We start from the raw sequence: 21,398 nt of genomic DNA, 5'->3' as shown, positions 1-21,398 counted from the left end.
TCCCATAAAAAGGCAAATTACCAAAGCACAGTGGCTAAAACGCTCATAAATTGTCAAGACTGGTTATAAATACTTTTTTTTTATGCGACTATTATAGACTATAGTATTATTGTCTTGATTATTGTAGTTAGATAATTTTTTTGAAAAAAGATTAAAAACGAGTTATTTTTTAAAAACTTACCCAATTATAAGAAGAAAATATAAGTTTAACATTTTTTGTTGGCTTTTTTTAGATGATTCAATTATCGTTCTGTATTTATATAAACAAAGAGTATAATATCATTAAATGCACTTAATGTGTTAACTGTATTTTTAATATCTATTGCAAAAAATAGTTAATTTCCATAGAAATATATTAGTATCCCAAGTTAACTGATAAATACCTTTTGCACGCCTCATAAGCGAAGCGTTGAGGTGGGTACTACTGTCACTTCGCGCAAAACATCTGATTTTTCAAACTTAAAATGTCTTTATGTATCATACATTGCACTTGTAAGATAATACATACACACACATATTAAGAAAAAACACTATTTTTAACGTTCATGATATTTTTGATGTCATTTTTGTTATTTAAACTAGTTAAAAAACAGTTTAAAAAAGTTCTGTCTTGGACGTCCGTGTGTCTGTATGTGCGGATCCTTTTTCTTGTTAACACGATAGCGACCGAAATACTTTACTAATCGAGTCTTTTTTTTTCTCTTACGCTTGAGTATGCTCAGGAATAGAACCCTTTCATTTTTCAGGGTCTGATTCGATGTGGTTTAATTGTTATTAAATAAACAAAAATAATAATTAATAAATATTTATTAAAAAAAAATTATGAGGCGTGCACTTTTGGATTTTCCAAATTATTTTTAAAAATATAAAGATTTGTTGTTGCAGATTTATTGAAAAAAACGATTTAAAAATAATAAGGAATAGTGTGTGTTGTTTCCGTGCAGTATTCAATTAATAGACCAATAGCAACACGGCATTAATGCCAAACTGTCTCATGTCGTCACTTGAACCAATGACACTAAAAGAGTTGTTCCTTTATGCTCATGAAACTGTATATAATATTATGTAGTATTTAATAAACTAAATATACGTGTTTGTGAAAAAGTAAATTCTAGCCTATGTTCAAATAAAAATAGTAGGTAGCGTTTATTTCCCTCTGAGTAAGTAGTGTGTATTGTGTATCAAAAGTAACATTCAATTATGTATTGTGTTAATTTTATTTATTACGGATTCAACATCAAACAACTCTACGGTAAGTATCAAGGTGCGTATTAACTATAGAGCTATTATTTATTACCTTACCTAATACCTATAGGTATGTTATAGCTAATTGCTGCTGGGCGCTGGCTGCGATTTCGTCCATGTATCTACTGAAAGGTTTCATGACATAATATGAGCACAGGGGAATAAAATAAAAATACCAGTATGTACATCCAAAAATATTTATTTCAATTATTACAAATTATCCTTAATCTAATTTTGAAAATCTAACACTGAATTAGATTCCTTACAATAATATTATTCAAATTAATAACAAAATAACGTATTTTACGGCTAAATTAATATTGAACTAATTATGTAGTTAAAACACGAAAGCGCATTACCTTGTTATACCAGCTGCATTAACCAAAAATTTTATATGATACAATATTTTCAACTGATATCGAAATGTACGAAAATAGTAATAATGTAATTGAACTGAGAACATAATATTTTAATATTCAGACAAAGCTGTATTGTTTCGATATACGTAGTTTTTATTGTAAACTGCACATAATATTTTCATAGAAAAATACTGTAAAACAACAGATGATGAAATTTTCAAATAATTTGGAAAATCCAAAAGTGCACGCCTCATAATTTTTTTTTAATAAATATTTATTAATTATTATTTTTGTTTATTTAATAACAATTAAACCACATCGAATCAGACCCTGAAAAATGAAAGGGTTCTATTCCTGAGCATACTCAAGCGTAAGAGAAAAAAAAAGACTCGATTAGTAAAGTATTTCGGTCGCTATCGTGTTAACAAGAAAAAACCGGCCAAGTGCGAGTCGGGCTCGCGCACAAAGGGTTCCGTAGCAGCAAATATAATAAATTACAGTTAAATCAACCTATCTCAAAAACTATAAGAGATACTTTGATCAAACCAAAAATCGTTGAAAGAGTTAATTAGCATGCATCACCTCTATTTTTTTTAGAATTTTATACCCCGTAGTTATAAAAATAGAGGGGGGGGGACATACTTTTTACGACTTTGAGAGCTGATATCTCAAAAACCGTTCACTTTAAGAAAAATGTTTTTTAGAAAACTTTATATCATTTTAAAAGACCTTTCCATTGATACCCCACACGGGTATGTACATCGAAAAAAAAAATTTCATCCCTCAGTTACATGTATGGGGGGCCCCACCCCCAATTCTTTTTTTTACTATTTAGTGTCATATTTTTGTAGCGGTTCATACAACACATATTCCCATCAAATTTCATCACTGTAGTACTTATAGTTTCCGAGTAAATCGGCTGTGACAGACGGACAGACGGACAGACGGACAGACGGACATGACGAAACTATAAGGGTTCCGTTTTTGCCATTTTGGCTACGGAACCCTAAAAAAGGATCCGCACATACAGACACACGGACGTCCAAGACAGAACTTTTTTAAACTGTTTTTTAACTAGTTTAAATAACAAAAATGACATCAAAAATATCATGAACGTTAAAAATAGTATTTTTTCTTAATATGTGTGTGTATGTATTATCTTACAAGTGCAATGTATGATACATAAAGACATTTTAAGTTTGAAAAATCAGATGTTTTTCGCGAAGTGACAGTAGTACCCACCTCAACGCTTCGCTTATGAGGCGTGCAAAAGAAAAAAAAATACAAATTTGCCGCGCAATTGACATTCATTGACAGTTCTAAAAGTTTGTACCTATAGGTAATATTAATAGAAATAATTATCGAGATTTAAATGGCTCTACACGAGATTTATTTTGTTTTTTTTTATTACTATACTTCATAAAGACACAATTAACTCGTACCTACTCGTAATACGATACCTTGGAGTTGGAGCGAAAATATTGTTTGTAATAATTTGGCTTGGTAACTAATTATTGAAATGAAAATAATAATTAGAAAAATGCATTGTGAAACCGTTTTAAGCAAAAAACGTTTCGATAAACGAATTATGTTTTTGAATGAAATACAAATTATTGCATGCTTTTAAAATACAAGACTTAACTATCTACTAATGAAAGTTTTCATGCATTTTGTTCGAAACACGGTAGGTCAGCCGTGTTTTGTTACTTTAAAAGTGACATTCGAAAATGAAACAACGATTTACGGAAAAGCACAGATAGAAACGCGTTTAATCGAGATTGGGTATCTAATATTAAGATAATTGGAATACTTAATGAAAATAGGAATTGTAGAGTCAGTAATAATTCAGATTAGTTTATTGATATCATATTAGATACTTACTTAGGTCGAGTGAACGCATTTTTACAATTCGTTCTATACAAAGTATGTTTTTAACTAAATTTTCGAATTTCATCGTGTATTTTACAATAATTTTGAATGATTTGAATGCGAAATGTACTAATGTATGATCAAACGAACTTCAGAGTGAAGTTTGATCATTATTATATGAATCGTTTCATTCGAAGATATTATTTACTATGTAGTTCCCTTTTTCAATGCTAGCAACTACGCACGCCTTTAGATTTTATTTTTTTTTTAATTGTGGGTATTACGACCTGACAAGTATTTGCTCGCTTTGTACGATATTCGTTATTTTTAGAGTCTGTAATCTTACAAAACTTTGGGTTAGGGTGTGGTGGGTGTTAATATCTTCGAATGAAGCGATTCATATAATAATGATCGAACTTCACTCTGAAGTTCGTTTGATCATATATTATATTTCATCGCTTCATTCTTCAGATATTATTTACTATGTAGATGTTAAGAGATAAAAGTTTTGTAAGAATCATTTTGGGTGCAAGTTTAGAATAAAACATATATAGATATTATTAGTTTTATTTTGTATATTAACAAAAATATAATCAAACATTATTCTTGCAAAATTGATTCTGCAAATTCGTTTTCATTAACTACATTAAGTTTATAGAACCTTGCAAAGGTTTCGGAATGTTTAGTCCAGCCAGCAGTTTTACGTATATTATCAACGCATACACCACTAGCACAAGCAGTAGATGTTGAAGCGTGTCTTGTGCTATGTGAACTAAATATTGAAATGTTGACACCACTTTCCGATAAAACGTTTTTGATCCAACGACTGATTGTTTGAGTTGTGGCGGGTTTATTAGGTTTTTTAAAAGTTAGTATTAATCTATTGTCCTCCTCATTCCTCAAATGTTTTGTGACATTGATATAATCAGAAAGTGCAGTAGCGGGACAAATACTTATATTTTCTTTAAAGTATGGAAGTATAAGAAGGGGTTGATCTCTACCCGGAGCCGAAGTTTTTATCAAGTCTGTTATGAAAATCTTAGCTCCACTGTCTGAGAAATAAATATTATTAAGATTGATAAGGGATAAAGTTTGGAACCGCTGTGCTGTACACAGCGCAAGTAAAATTACTATTTTTTTAGTCAACTGCTCCAAATTAATGTTTATATTAGGAAACCAGCTTGAGATATGGTTCAAAACTAATTGTGGGTCCGAAGAATAATTGTATTTAGGATTACTGGGTTTCAATTTGAATGCTCCCTTTAGGAGTCGTTTTATGCATTCATCCGACCCGATATTATTTCCTAAGATTAAAGACAAGGCAGACCTGTGCGAGTTTAAAGTACCATATGAAGCCCCTTTGTTAAACTCATTTGTTAAAAACGATATAACTGTCGCTACTGTACTTTCAAAATTGGAAATATTTCTATCTAGACAAAATTGCCACCATAGTTTATAAGTTACGTTATATTGATTCTTAGTGTTACTGGAAAGCGATGCCAACATTAGTTCGACAGCTTCCGATGGGATGTTTCTCCGTAAGAAGGCTTCGCGGAGAGCCTCGCTGCAGCCAGCGTAAGGTGTGAGTGCAGTGGGCGCGACAGGTGACTGAAATGAGAATGCGTTAGATTCGTATCTGCTTTAAACTTGGAACCCCTACCCTTTACGAGAAAGCTCTGCCAAATGACTTCTCATTTCTTTGCTTTTAGGGGGGGGGGGGGGGGGCAATAAATGAAATGTACAGACTATACGGCTTTTAAAATATAAGTCTGGTAAGCGAACTAAACTTTGCTGGTTTAGTTCTTGCTATATCGCTATCCGTGCCTGCTTCTCGTGTTTACGGGTGAATTAAGTTTATCAATAGTCATAAATGCAATGCTATACAGAGGATATACTGCATTTAAAACATGACAAAGTCTGGTAAGCGAACTAAACTTTGCTAGTTTAGTTCTTGCTATATCGCTGTCCGTGGCTGCCTCGCGTGTTTACGGATGAATAAAGTAATGTCCTGTCTTCGCATCCACAGCTAACTGTCCTATACTGTCATAATCTTAACACAGATTCATTCGACATAGCTCCCCACGAGCTCAGTTCTTCATTTTTGCACTCGCACAACTGTGGACAACACAAGAGCAATGCCTCCATTGGTAGCAGTTACAATCAAGGGCTAGCAAGGCAGGCTAGCCATATTACGGATGTTGGAACAACCGACTATATTTAGGGCAATTTTCTTTGTACAGTGTAACGTTTAGACTGTCGTAGCATTCCTACGGAACAAAGATGGGATCAGATCTGCATCCTTAATTAAGTTAATCGAAAGGAGATACTTTCAGACGACGATAGTATTCAAAATCCACCATATTCCTGAACATAATAATGCATAGTTAAGCTTAAAATCTCTCTTGCCATTATCCTGCAGCAGAATTCCTTGGCGATAATTTGTTCTCGTTAGAACGAGCGAGGTTGTTACGATAATATGAGAAATCCTGTCAGTTAGAGACCTGAACGACGCGATAGAGTACCGCTATTTCAGTAGTAGTAGCACCTAGAAGGGTGAAGGTATTCTGGAAAGCGGAACTGAAGGCCCGGTCAGCAGCACCAGCCACCTAATAGACAGTGTTCAGTGCTGCACCACTATAATCTGCAAAATGACTCTGACGGTATGAAAATGTACCGTACACGAACGTACATTTTCAAAATATCAAATGATAAAGTTGGAATAAAAATCCTATTTGCCTCCGTCTACCCAAAAGACATACGGAGTAGCTAGTAGTAGTTGGTTGAATTAGAATCCCTTATTCACTGGAGGCACAGAATATATGGACGCCAATGTGAATTTGAATACATAAGTAATTACTTATTTCTTTATTTGAAAGAGTAAGGTGTGCAGATAGTATACCTACCAATAAATCACACAAATTTTTATATTATATAATATATTAACAATCCCAGATGAAAAGTTAATCAAATAAGAACCAAAAAGTAAATTAGATTTAGATACATTTATTTCAAAGGATTTACAATTCACTTCTAACGTTTTAGAATAATATTATAAACTTGTACACCTTGACAAAAAGTAAAAAATAAGCCCAACAACACACACGCATTCCTCCGAATGCAAACTCTGGCTTTTCACTAAGCCCCACAACAAACCTCATGTTTGTTCCACACGCATTCCTCCGAATGCCGAGTCCCACGGACTCCCATATTCCAATGGTCTCTACAAGACCCAACCTCCGCCAGCGTCACCCGCGCACCGCGTATCCACGGTTTACTATAAGCAGCTATCTGTACTCCTAATAGCAGACGCCGGTTTCAAACGGACTACGGTAATACCGCGTATCCACGGTTCACTATAAGCAGCCATAGCTCCTAATAGCAGACACCGATTTCAACGGACTACGGCTACGAAATGACTACTGGCACTCTCTGACCAAACGAACTAAGATTCATCGCTACCACTCAACTCAAACTCAAATTTCAAACACTAACCAACTTCAAGTGGTACTTGGCCCTCAGGCATCCTCAATATATTAACAAGGTGAAGTTACCCGAACATAGTATAAACAAAATCTGTCTTTTCAAAGTGATTATTGGTGTTTACAGGATTCAATAGCTCAACAGTAAAAAAAAGTGAAACCTGAACTGAACTATTACTCATCCAACAGAATCAATATTCTTAATCGTTTTTCATTTTAATAAACTCAAGTTATCTCCTATACAGCCATACCGACAATCATGCGTCCTCGTACGCCATTTCTCACACTACATTACTACGGTAATTCATCTCGGGATACCAAAATAGCTACTATCCTGCCTCGGCCCACACTGACCTTACAGGGTTACCATACTGCCCCAGTCCTCCTGACCGGTCAGAACACATCTACTATCCTGGACTTCATGCCAGATTGAACACCACAATCCTTCGACGAACTACATTACCATCACAATATTATTTCACGCAACACACATTTACTTCACAACGTACGAGACAACACAACCATCAGTATGCTACAACTATACTCCACTACAACTCTACTGAATTATACCTCCCAAGTCTATCATAGTGATAGCCTGTGCAGCTTGCTCAAATTTTAACAGCAGTTTTATTTTGTTGTTATGATCATTGACAAACAAATGTGACAACAGCACAAAAATAACATCTTAAAAAGTTTAAAACGAATAATTCGTAACTGAACCGCAGAAAACACTCAAAGTGGTGAAAGCTTATTCTCAACTGAATATTTACCAACTTGAATTTAAAGTAATCATGTGATAACATATCTGCCTACAAAAAAATCGCGAGAAACCCTTCAAATTTTTTTTTTATCGGCAAATTTGAAAACTCAACTTAAAACAATTATTAAGTGTAGGCTTAAACTCATCTGTGAATCTAATATCGAACGGCAATAGGGCTGAGCTAAATTTTAGTTTCAACGTAATAAGAATGAACTGCTCAACAACTACTGTACAACTACCTAATTGATGTATTCAGTTGATGTCAAACTGCAGCTAGTCACAAAAACTATTATCAAGAAATTACATTAAATGCACACAATGTAAATCGATTAGGTACTATCGAATACTCCACGTTTAGGACTTATTTGAAGCTAAAAACCAAAAAAAATGTGTGCGTGTGCTACGCGTACGTGTACACACGTAAGAAATGAAACTTCTTTTTGACCTTATTTTTTCAAAAAATAATTTACAATATGCAACTTTACAGAAATATATCAAATCACGCGTGATAGGGATAAGAAAAAAAATGTATGCGTGTACTAGAGTACACACGTAAGAAGTGAAACTTCTTTATGACCTTAAAAATGTCACGAGTATGGCGTAACGCAAAAATGTCACGCGTACGGCGTAACGCAAAAATGTCACGCTTACGGCGTAACGCAAAAATGTTACACTAAATTTTTGTCCAACCCCGATAAAGAAGTTTCACTTCAAAAACTTTCAGAAAACCTGGATGGGTTTTTCTTTTCTCTATTCAATTAAACAGACATTATCTGACGACAGTATGTAAACTGTAAAGGCGCTATTAACCTTAAGATTATTTCCAGTTTTTTTTTTTTAAAGTCTTAATATCTTAACATTTAACGTACCCTAACGTTGATGGGATAGTTCTTAATTTTAAAGCAATCTAATGTACTAAAACCAAATGTAGATTCCAAAGATTTATCTTACGCTAGATGTTTATTTGAACACACGCTAATTATCTGTGACATTGTATTATGAACTGCCTAAATAAGGACCCAATAAATTCTCTGTAAAAATTCAAAACTAAATGCCTCGATTTACCTTTTATTCGATAAAACTAAATCTGCAACATTTCATAAAACTTCATATCGTAAAACTGTATACTGTGAATTGTTCACAACTTTATTTTAAGAAATTACCTCAAATATCACCTTAAATAAAACCTACGAAAAGTTTTTTTTTAAACCTCAAATGCACTAGTTAAGGCATTACTTTTCGTTTTTAATCGAATAGCAATAAGGCTGTCTTTGTGTAGCAATTAATTGCTATTTGTCAAGCGGTTCATTTTTGTTATTTAAACTAGTTAAAAAACAGTTTAAAAAAGTTCTGTCTTGGACGTCCGTGTGTCTGTATGTGCGGATCCTTTTTCTTGTTAGCACGATAGCGACCGAAATACTTTACTAATCGAGTCTTTTTTTTTCTCTTACGCTTGAGTATGCTCAGGAATAGAACCCTTTCATTTTTCAGGGTCTGATTCGATGTGGTTTAATTGTTATTAAATAAACAAAAATAATAATTAATAAATATTTATTAAAAAAAAATTATGAGGCGTGCACTTTTGGATTTTCCAAATTATTTGAAAATTTCATCATCTGTTGTTTTACAGTATTTTTCTATGAAAATATTATGTGCAGTTTACAATAAAAACTACGTATATCGAAACAATACAGCTTTGTCTGAATATTAAAATATTATGTTCTCAGTTCAATTACATTATTACTATTTTCGTACATTTCGATATCAGTTGAAAATATTGTATCATATAAAATTTTTGGTATAACAAGGTAATGCGCTTTCGTGTTTTAACTACATAATTAGTTCAATATTAATTTAGCCGTAAAATACGTTATTTTGTTATTAATTTGAATAATATTATTGTAAGGAATCTAATTCAGTGTTAGATTTTCAAAATTAGATTAAGGATAATTTGTAATAATTGAAATAAATATTTTTGGATGTACATACTGGTATTTTTATTTTATTCCCCTGTGCTCATATTATGTCATGAAACCTTTCAGTAGATACATTATGTTCTCAGTTCAATTACATTATTACTATTTTCGTACATTTCGATATCAGTTGAAAATATTGTATCATATAAAATTTTTGGTATAACAAGGTAATGCGCTTTCGTGTTTTAACTAGATAATTAGTTCAATATTAATTTAGCCGTAAAATACGTTATTTTGTTATTAATTTGAATAATATTATTGTAAGGAATCTAATTCAGTGTTAGATTTTCAAAATTAGATTAAGGATAATTTGTAATAATTGAAATAAATATTTTTGGATGTACATACTGGTATTTTTATTTTATTCCCCTGTGCTCATATTATGTTATGAAACCTTTCAGTAGATACATGGACGAAATCGCAGCCAGCGCCCAGCAGCAATTAGCTATAACATACCTATAGGTATTAGGTAAGGTAATAAATAATAGCTCTATAGTTAATACGCACCTTGATACTTACCGTAGAGTTGTTTGATGTTGAATCCGTAATAAATAAAATTAACACAATTAACTTTTAACAATTAACTTTAAATAAAATTAACAAAATTAACTTTTGATACACAATACACACTACTTACTCAGAGGGAAATAAACGCTACCTACTATTTTTATTTGAACATAGGCTAGAATTTACTTTTTCACAAACACGTATATTTTTAAAAGCATAATATTATAGTTTATTAAATACTACATAATATTATATACAGTTTCATGAGCATAAAGGAACAACTCTTTTAGTGTCATTGGTTCAAGTGACGACATGAGACAGTTTGGCATTAATGCCGTGTTGCTATTGGTCTATTAATTGAATACTGCACGGAAACAACACACACTATTCCTTATTATTTTTAAATCGTTTTTTTCAATAAATCTGCAACAACAAATCTTTATATTTTTAAAAAAAGGTATTTATCAGTTAACTTGGGATACTAATATATTTCTATGGAAATTAACTATTTTTTGCAATAGATATTAAAAATACAGTTAACACATTAAGTGCATTTAATGATATTATACTCTTTGTTTATATAAATACAGAACGATAATTGAATCATCTAAAAAAAGCCAACAAAAAATGTTAAACTTATATTTTCTTCTTATAATTGGGTAAGTTTTTAAAAATAACTCGTTTTTAATCTTTTTTCAAAAAAATTATCTAACTACAATAATCAAGACAATAATACTATAGTCTATAATAGTCGCATAAAAAAAAAGTATTTATAACCAGTCTTGACAATTTATGAGCGTTTTAGCCACTGTGCTTTGGTAATTTGCCTTTTTTATGGGAAAAAAATCCGCAATATCGATACTTCTTTGGTCCTGCATTTTCGTAAACATTTTATGGATACTCTGGTACCACATATTTTGAAAAAATTGGGCTATTGTCACGTAGAGTCTCTTCAAAGTGCGTGCCACAAGTCGTATTTGCATCCAAGGCACCTTCAAATCTGTGCTTAATTTTTAGGGTTCCGTAGCCAAAATGGCAAAAACGGAACCCTTATAGTTTCGTCATGTCCGTCTGTCCGTCTGTCCGTCTGTCCGTCTGTCACAGCCGATTTACTCGGAAACTATAAGTACTACAGTGATGAAATTTGATGGGAATATGTGTTGTATGAACCGCTACAAAAATATGACACTAAATAGTAAAAAAAAGAATTGGGGGTGGGGCCCCCCATACATGTAACTGAGGGATGAAATTTTTTTTTTCGATGTACATACCCGTGTGGGGTATCAATGGAAAGGTCTTTTAAAATGATATAAAGTTTTCTAAAAAACATTTTTCTTAAAGTGAACGGTTTTTGAGATATCAGCTCTCAAAGTCGTAAAAAGTATGTCCCCCCCCCTCTATTTTTATAACTACGGGGTATAAAATTCTAAAAAAAATAGAGGTGATGCATGCTAATTAACTCTTTCAACGATTTTTGGTTTGATCAAAGTATCTCTTATAGTTTTTGAGATAGGTTGATTTAACTGTAATTTATTATATTTGCTGCTACGGAACCCTTTGTGCGCGAGCCCGACTCGCACTTGGCCGGTTTTATTTCATAAAATCTTTGCGGCTCATTGTATTTTATTTATTTATTTTTTTTATTTTTTATTGTGTGATAGGGAAGCGCTTGACCACGATCTCGCCTAATGGTAAGCTGAGATGTGGCCTATGATGGAGCGCGCTTCCCTAGAAGGAAGCATTAGCATTTATCTACATTATTTTGATATTATATGATATAGAAATTGTTAAAATTCTATATCATGCCGTAAAATATCGCCACTGACCACCTATAACTTTTCCTGTATTAACTGAACATACAGGAATATGGTTTTCGGGCTTCTCTTATCTCTTTATAGTGCTTGTATCCTCAATGTATACCACCATGACATTGTGGCGTTGCCACTTTTATTATCTATATTTTATTATCTGTGGCGTTCCGAAACGGAACGCACTTGATCGAATTTTAAATTGATTCGACGATAGTGAAAATGATTCACTAGGACAATACTCAATGATTGTCTCCTGCTAACCTGTACAGACTAGACTCATTGTGGTGACTGGTGAAACATTGTATAGCATTAACAACATAGTACTTACTGTATTATTGAAAGATCGATTAAAGGTTTATTTTACAATCTACGACTTTCATTATACATGGGTAACAAAACCCCTTTTTTTTATGCGACTATTATAGACTATAGTATTATTGTCTTGATTATTGTAGTTAGATAATTTTTTTTGAAAAAAGATTAAAAACGAGTTATTTTTTAAAAACTTACCCAATTATAAGAAGAAAATATAAGTTTAACATTTTTTGTTGGGTTTTTTTAGATGATTCAATTATCGTTCTTTGCTCTCTGACACCAACAACGAAATAACATCTTCATCTAAGAAGTTTTCAAACCACTCAATTGGGCGCTTATCTTGGCAAGCGCCTTGAACATCTGGCCAATTCACGGGATTTTTTTCCAAGTCCCGTTTTCTCCATGCGTAGGTACGCCTACGTTTAGTTCGACCTGTAGAATCAGAAGGTTCTTCTTCTGTATCACTCACCATAACCTGCCCTTGAATCATTACTTCAGCCGGTTGAAGCAGAATGTTTCGTGGCAAATTATTCAAAGTTACATTATCTTCTTCACCCGAATCTTCGTCAGTGAGACAGTCAGGATCCACAGGATATTTCCACTAATATATTGTGGTAAGCCTCATTTAACATTTAGTGTTTATTTCATGTCAATCGGTTCATAAATAAAAAAGTTATGACCATTTAAGTAATCACAGCGAACATTTGCTAAGGCATTCTATACATGAATTACTTTATTACGTAAATTATATTACGCTAAAGTTATTCCTTGACATGTCCAGATGATCATATCGAAAGTCCCCAAGCGTGGGGGGGGGTGGTTATGCTGAGGGGGTAGTAGGGGGGTCAAAGGACCTTTATTTAGATTTTTGCTCATAAGTCTAAAACCTGTACAAATAGCATTATGGTTACTTCTAGGTAAATTTTCTATATAAAAGGTCTTTGAAATTATGTCGTAGGTTTTAACCCCCGACGCAAAAAGAGGGGTGTTATGACCGCTATGTGTGTATTGCGTGTCTGTCTGTGCCACCGTAGCTCGCTAACGGGTAATACGAATTAGATGCGTTTTTTTGTTACATTAGTTGTTTATTATATTATATTATAGGGGTAAGTGGGAATGAAAAAAACGAATGTTAGTTGTTAATGTAGGTTGTTAATGTAGGTTATACCCAAGTGATATATCAAATGAAAATAGACGACATGTCAGAAACAATTAGTCAAATTTTATCAAAATCGGTTCATCCATTTATTTGATATAGGGGTAAAAGTGGGAATAAATAAATGAATCTTATCAAATATACTCAAGTGACGTATCTAATGAAAGATATGACGTGTAAAGTACAATAAGACATATTTTATCAAAATTGGTTCATCCATTTATTGGATAAAAGTGGCAATAAAAGTTGTCAAATATACCTAAGTGGCATATCAAATGAAAGGGCATGACCTGACGTGAGAAGTATAATGAGGCATAGGTATTTAATCAAAATCGTTTCATCCATTTATTATATTATAGAGGGGTAAAAGTGGGAATGAAAAAAACGAATGTTGTCTGTTATACCCAAGTGATATATCAAATGAAAAAAGACGACCTGTCAGAAACAACAAGTCAAATTATATCAAAATTGGTTCATCAATTTATTTGATATAGGGGTTAAAGTGGGAATAAATAAATAAATTTTATCAAATATACTCAAGTGACGTATTTAATGAAAGACATGACGTGTAAAGTACAATAAGACATAATATTTTATCAAAATTGGTTCATCCATTTATTGGATATAGGTATAAAAGTGGGAATAAAAGTTGTCGAATATACCCAAGTGGCATATCAAATGAAAGGGCATGACCTGACGTGAGAAGTATAATGAGGCATATTTAATCAAAATCGGTTCATCCAATAAATATATGTAGGGCAAAAGTGGGAATGAGAAAAACGAATGCTGTCTGTTATACCCAAGTGATATATCAACTGAAAAAAGACAACCTGTCAGAAACAATTAAGTAGTCCAATGTTATCAAAATCGGTTCATCCATTTATTTGATATAGGGGTAAAAGTGGGAATAAATAAATAAATTTTATCAAATATACTCAAGTGACTTATCTAATGAAAGACATGACGTGTAAAGTACAATAAGACATATTTTATCAAAATTGGTTCATCCATTTATTGGATATAGGTATAAAAGTGGGAATAAAAGTTGTCAAATAATATATCCAAGTGGCATATCAAATGAAAGGGCATGACCTGACGTGAGAAGTATGATGAGGCATATTTAATCAAAATCGGTTCATCCATTTATTGATTTATAGCGGTAAAAGTGGGAATGAATAATCGAATGTGGTCAAATAATATAATCAAGCGGCATATCAAATGACGTGTGAATTACAATTAGTCAGGTTTTATCAAAATTGGTTAATCTGTTTATTACATATAGGGCACCTTAGGGGTGATAGTGGGGATAAATAATCCAAATGGAGTACCAAACGAAAGGATATGACATGTACATAATATATAGGTATGATTAGACATGGTTTAGATCAAAATCGGTTCTGCCATTTACTAGGGGTGTACAAAAGTAGAAGGAATATGGGAGCGGGAGAATAACCACATCCTGGAAATTTTGAACTCTTCTGTACCTAAGTTTTATAGCTCAGTTTATAACAGTTCTTTTGTGTTATTATTTATTTTATTTCTTAACTTTATAATAAAGTGTAAGTACTTATAATTTAGTTGTATATGATAGTACGTGTTTCAAGACGTGTTTACTCAATAATTGTGTGTTAAGTAGTCAAGGCAACTCCTGATCCCAGATCATCGTAATTAGAATTCTTTTAATTCACGTCTACCCTCTTCAAGAGTATTTTTTTAAACACGATAATCTCATTTAATTGTTAAATCAAACAAAACTCTATTAATTAAATATGTCGCGCTTAAGTAATGAAGAATATTTTGAGGAGGAACCAAGTAAGTTGAGACAATATTTATTTTATCAAAATAGAAGCCTGTACTGCTATTAGTATTTTTTAACCTCTTATGGCTAATTTTGCTGGAGATAATGATGATGAACCGCTGCCCTACCTCAAATTCGACTAGCTACGGCCCTGTGATGAAGTCCACTTCTATGAGGGATATCATGTGCAAAAGATACTTGTAGTTTATGTTTGCTCATAAACTATTCTTTATATTATATAAACTAGCTACCCGCCCCGGCTTCGCACGGGTGCAATGGCGGCCGGCCGGTACCGCCGCAAACGCTACGTCCCGCAATTTTTAAAGTAAATGACAAAAGAAAGTTATTGTGGGTTATCCATAAGAGATAGACATAATATATACCATCACGGACTTTTCTGTAGACCTTTTCAATACTTAGTACATTATTTTGATAAAACTCGTAGGGTTTAGCCTGCGTTTGCAATGTAGGTAAGAGGAAAAAATGTAATTATTTACGGCATCACATTAGAAACCTCAAAAATAACAGTACTTCTCCACTATTTAATTTAATTATTATACATATACACCTTCCTCTTGAATCACTCTATCTATTAAAAAAACCGCATCAAAATCCGTTGCGTAGTTTCAAAGATTTAAGCGTACAAAGGGACATAGGGACAGAGAAAGCGACTTTGTTTTATACTATGTAGTGATTCCAATGCGATCGGAAAAATAAAGAAAAGGTATAATAACTAAATCATTGTTCATTTACTTTCAGGGTTATCTCCCTCATCAGAATCGCGAGAGCGACGCAGCAGTACTGACTCGAGTGAATCTTTACCAGAGCTAAATATTGAAGTGGTACCTAAAAGAAAAGATGACGATGACCCAGAAGAGTTTTATCAGGAGTTAGAGAAAAAAATGAAGGAAATTATATCGGCAGATCGAAGAGGGTGTGATGCCCCGAAATCTGATACTATTGACAAAGAATCAGTAGAATTAAATGCAGTAGAAAAACCCAGTAGTCCAGAGATATAATTATGATCTCCGAAGTTTATATATGTAATTATGATAATTTTACGGAATTTTAAAAGCATATAAGTAGTTTATTAAATGTTACTTCATTACATATACATAATTGTAAATAAATAGGTCACAATGGTTATTTTATTGGTATATAATTGTTTATTTAATTATTTAATAATTACCTGCTTATCCAGGAGGCTATTCGAGATAATAGCACGATGGATTATTAGTTGAATATCAACTTACCTAAACTTAATTAATTTTAAGTAATTTTATAAGTACCCTCGATAACAATACTTTTTGCAATATCACGCGACACTCCATCGTATCGCATTCAAAATTGGGAATCGGAGTGCGAGGATCTGTGGTTCATGACTGAGGTATTGTTAACCCTTAGCTGGTATCGGGGGTCAAAAATCACCCCAGTGCAACGCAATTTTGGTCATAACTTTTTAGTGTTATAACTTATACTCTTGCTCATCTAGCTAATCTCATAACATCTCGGGCGTGAGACGGACGACATACAAGTGTTACTTTTCTGTTACAAGGAGCCGAGGTACGTACACTGCTGGGGTCAAAAATCACCCCCGATACCATTTGTGTAAGTTTGTCTAAATTTATTTTAAAATTATTTTCTTTATTTTTTGAGTTATTAACGATCATTATGGAGATTTTTTTGACTGACGATCAAATAGCTTAATTATTAGATGACGAAAAATAAGAAAATGAACCGGAAACCTTCAACAGACTGCTGCTTCTGTAAGTGATGATGAACAAATAAGTGATTGTGAGGAAGCAGAGATAGCTACTTGTTCTGAAGAGAGTGTATTAGAAGCCGACTCCTCAACTTCAAGTTCTGATAGAAGCAGCGAAGGAGATGATGATGAAGAAGAAGCAGCTAGTCCTACCTCTGGCGAACAGCGATCATATATTCTAAATGTTAGAAATTTTACTAAGAAATTTGTTACTGGTACATATAAGTTGTCATTTTTTTTGTTTTCTATGTTTTTTGATAAAAGTTTATTTTTTTATTATTTAGACTATATAAGAAAACTAAAGTTAAAATATTTTTTATGTTAATTTTTAGTTTTTGTAGAATTTATGGATCTCAAAGTGAACATCACTAAAATTAAACCAAAAATAAGATATAATTTGATTTGTAAAATTAGTATGGTTAATTACTTTATAGAGCACTATATTGTCGTTAAATACTTACTTTAAGAGTTACTTAATTAATAAAAAGGTATTAAAAAGTAAAAAACCTGTTTTAATAACAATTTTTTTTTAATTTTCTCATGGGGTCTTTTTTTACCCCCGATACCAGTTAAGTTGGCCAAGTTTAGCGATACCAGCTAAGGGTTAAATGGTAAGACAATTAAGTTAGCTATATAACGACTTATGCCCTTATGCACTATGTTCATAATCGCACAACACGACTTATATTATTGCCAGTTTTGGTTTTATAGAAATGATGTGACTTATTATGCTTGAAATTTGTGTACTTTATGACTCAATTGAGGCTTTTTAGTGGAAAAACTATGCACGTAGCTTGAAAAACGAATGAAATCAACGGGTTTTTTATCGTTATTAGATAATAAAAACAAAACATCATTTAGGTATTTATGCATTTAACCCTAGAAGTCCAATCTACGTAAATTTGACGTATGAACTCTTCTATATTTACCATCGAATCGCTGCAAAATCCAGAACCAACTCATTAGCCGTCGAGACCTAGCAGTACATAGTTGGCTCATCCATGTAAATTCCGCCATTTGGTTGTAAAGAGGATGTTGTGCGTCATTTTGACGTATAATTGGGCTTTTCGTAACTTTTAAAATTGTTTCAAATTTTTATTTTGTGATTTATTTGAATGATTTTTTTCCAAGTCACGTTTCACATGATATCTATAGTATTATACTATAGATTGAGTATAAAATGGGATCCAGACAACTTTTATACTAGGACGAAAAACCTTCAATTTTAGTAAATGACGATTATTGTCCTCCGCTGGATTTGGACTTCAAGCAAAGGGATTGGGTGGCTGAAGATGTTGTCCGGAGTAAAACCGAATATGTTATGGGGTTTTGTTACCCATGTATAATGAAAGCCGTAGATTGTAAAATAAACCTTTAATCGATCTTTCAATAATACAGTACTATGTTGTTAATGCTATACAATGTTTCACCAGTCACCACAATGAGTCTAGTCTGTACAGGTTAGCAGGAGACAATCATTGAGTATTGGTATTAAATACGTATCAACTGCGTATTGCGTTTTGCGTATTAACTATTGTCCTAGTGAATCATTTTCACTATCGTCGAATCAATTTAAAATTCGATCAAGTGCGTTCCGTTTCGGAACGCCACAGATAATAAAATATAGATAATAAAAGTGGCAACGCCACAATGTCATGGTGGTATACATTGAGGATACAAAGAGATAAGAGAAGCCCGAAAACCATATTCCTGTATGTTCAGTTAATACAGGAAAAGTTATAGGTGGTCAGTGGCGATATTTTACGGCATGATATAGAATTTTAACAATTTCTATATCATATAATATCAAAATAATGTAGATAAATGCTAATGCTTCCTTCTAGGGAAGCGCGCTCCATCATAGGCCACATCTCAGCTTACCATTAGGCGAGATCGTGGTCAAGCGCTTCCCTATCACACAATAAAAAATAAAAAAAATAAATAAATAAAATACAATGAGCCGCAAAGATTTTATGAAAAAATTAAGCACAGATTTGAAGGTGCCTTGGATGCAAATACGACTTGTGGCACGCACTTTGAAGAGACTCTACGTGACAATAGCCCAATTTTTTCAAAATATGTGGTACCAGAGTATCCATAAAATGTTTACGAAAATGCAGGACCAAAGAAGTATCGATATTGCGGATTTTTTTCCCATAAAAAAGGCAAATTACCAAAGCACAGTGGCTAAAACGCTCATAAATTGTCAAGACTGGTTATAAATACTTTTTTTTTATGCGACTATTATAGACTATAGTATTATTGTCTTGATTATTGTAGTTAGATAATTTTTTTGAAAAAAGATTAAAAACGAGTTATTTTTTAAAAACTTACCCAATTATAAGAAGAAAATATAAGTTTAACATTTTTTGTTGGCTTTTTTTAGATGATTCAATTATCGTTCTGTATTTATATAAACAAAGAGTATAATATCATTAAATGCACTTAATGTGTTAACTGTATTTTTAATATCTATTGCAAAAAATAGTTAATTTCCATAGAAATATATTAGTATCCCAAGTTAACTGATAAATACCTTTTTTTAAAAATATAAAGATTTGTTGTTGCAGATTTATTGAAAAAAACGATTTAAAAATAATAAGGAATAGTGTGTGTTGTTTCCGTGCAGTATTCAATTAATAGACCAATAGCAACACGGCATTAATGCCAAACTGTCTCATGTCGTCACTTGAACCAATGACACTAAAAGAGTTGTTCCTTTATGCTCATGAAACTGTATATAATATTATGTAGTATTTAATAAACTATAATATTATGCTTTTAAAAATATACGTGTTTGTGAAAAAGTAAATTCTAGCCTATGTTCAAATAAAAATAGTAGGTAGCGTTTATTTCCCTCTGAGTAAGTAGTGTGTATTGTGTATCAAAAGTAACATTCAATTATGTATTGTGTTAATTTTATTTATTACGGATTCAACATCAAACAACTCTACGGTAAGTATCAAGGTGCGTATTAACTATAGAGCTATTATTTATTACCTTACCTAATACCTATAGGTATGTTATAGCTAATTGCTGCTGGGCGCTGGCTGCGATTTCGTCCATGTATCTACTGAAAGGTTTCATGACATAATATGAGCACAGGGGAATAAAATAAAAATACCAGTATGTACATCCAAAAATATTTATTTCAATTATTACAAATTATCCTTAATCTAATTTTGAAAATCTAACACTGAATTAGATTCCTTACAATAATATTATTCAAATTAATAACAAAATAACGTATTTTACGGCTAAATTAATATTGAACTAATTATGTAGTTAAAACACGAAAGCGCATTACCTTGTTATACCAGCTGCATTAACCAAAAATTTTATATGATACAATATTTTCAACTGATATCGAAATGTACGAAAATAGTAATAATGTAATTGAACTGAGAACATAATATTTTAATATTCAGACAAAGCTGTATTGTTTCGATATACGTAGTTTTTATTGTAAACTGCACATATTTTCATAGAAAAATACTGTAAAACAACAGATGATGAAATTTTCAAAAAGAAAAAAAAAATACAAATTTGCCGCGCAATTGACATTAATTGACAGTTTTAAAAGTTTGTACCTATAGGTAATATTAATAGAAATAATTATCGAGATTTAAATGGCTCTACACGAGATTTATTTTGTTTTTTTTATTACTATACTTCATAAAGACACAATTAACTCGTACCTACTCGTAATACGATACCTTGGAGTTGGAGCGAAAATATTGTTTGTAATAATTTGGCTAGGTAACTAATTATTGAAATGAAAATAATAATTAGAAAAATGCATTGTGAAACCGTTTTAAGCAAAAAACGTTTCGATAAACGAATTATGTTTTTGAATGAAATACAAATTATTGCATGCTTTTAAAATACAAGACTTAACTATCTACTAATGAAAGTTTTCATGCATTTTGTTCGAAACACGGTAGGTCAGCCGTGTTTTGTTACTTTAAAGGTGACATTCGAAAATGAAACAACGATTTACGGAAAAGCACAGATAGAAACGCGTTTAATCGAGATTGGGTATCTAATATTAAGATAATTGGAATACTTAATGAAAATAGGAATTGTAGAGTCAGTAATAATTCAGATTAGTTTATTGATATCATATTAGATACTTACTTAGTTCGAGTGAACGCGTTTTTACAATTCGTTCTATACAAAGTATGTTTTTAACTAAATTTTCGAATTTCATCGTGTATTTTACAATAATTTTGAATGATTTGAATGCGAAATGTACTAATATATGATCAAACGAACTTCAGAGTGAAGTTTGATCATTATTATATGAATCGTTTCATTCGAAGATATTATTTACTATGTAGTTCCCTTTTTCAATGCTAGCA

This window comes from Colias eurytheme, chromosome 32, assembly GCF_061535395.1.
Source record: "Colias eurytheme isolate Ceu_HAF_F1 chromosome 32, ilColEury1 Martin Lab GWU primary, whole genome shotgun sequence".
In the NCBI taxonomy this organism is placed as follows: domain Eukaryota; kingdom Metazoa; phylum Arthropoda; class Insecta; order Lepidoptera; family Pieridae; genus Colias; species Colias eurytheme.
Note: the sequence above shows the minus strand (reverse complement) of the source record.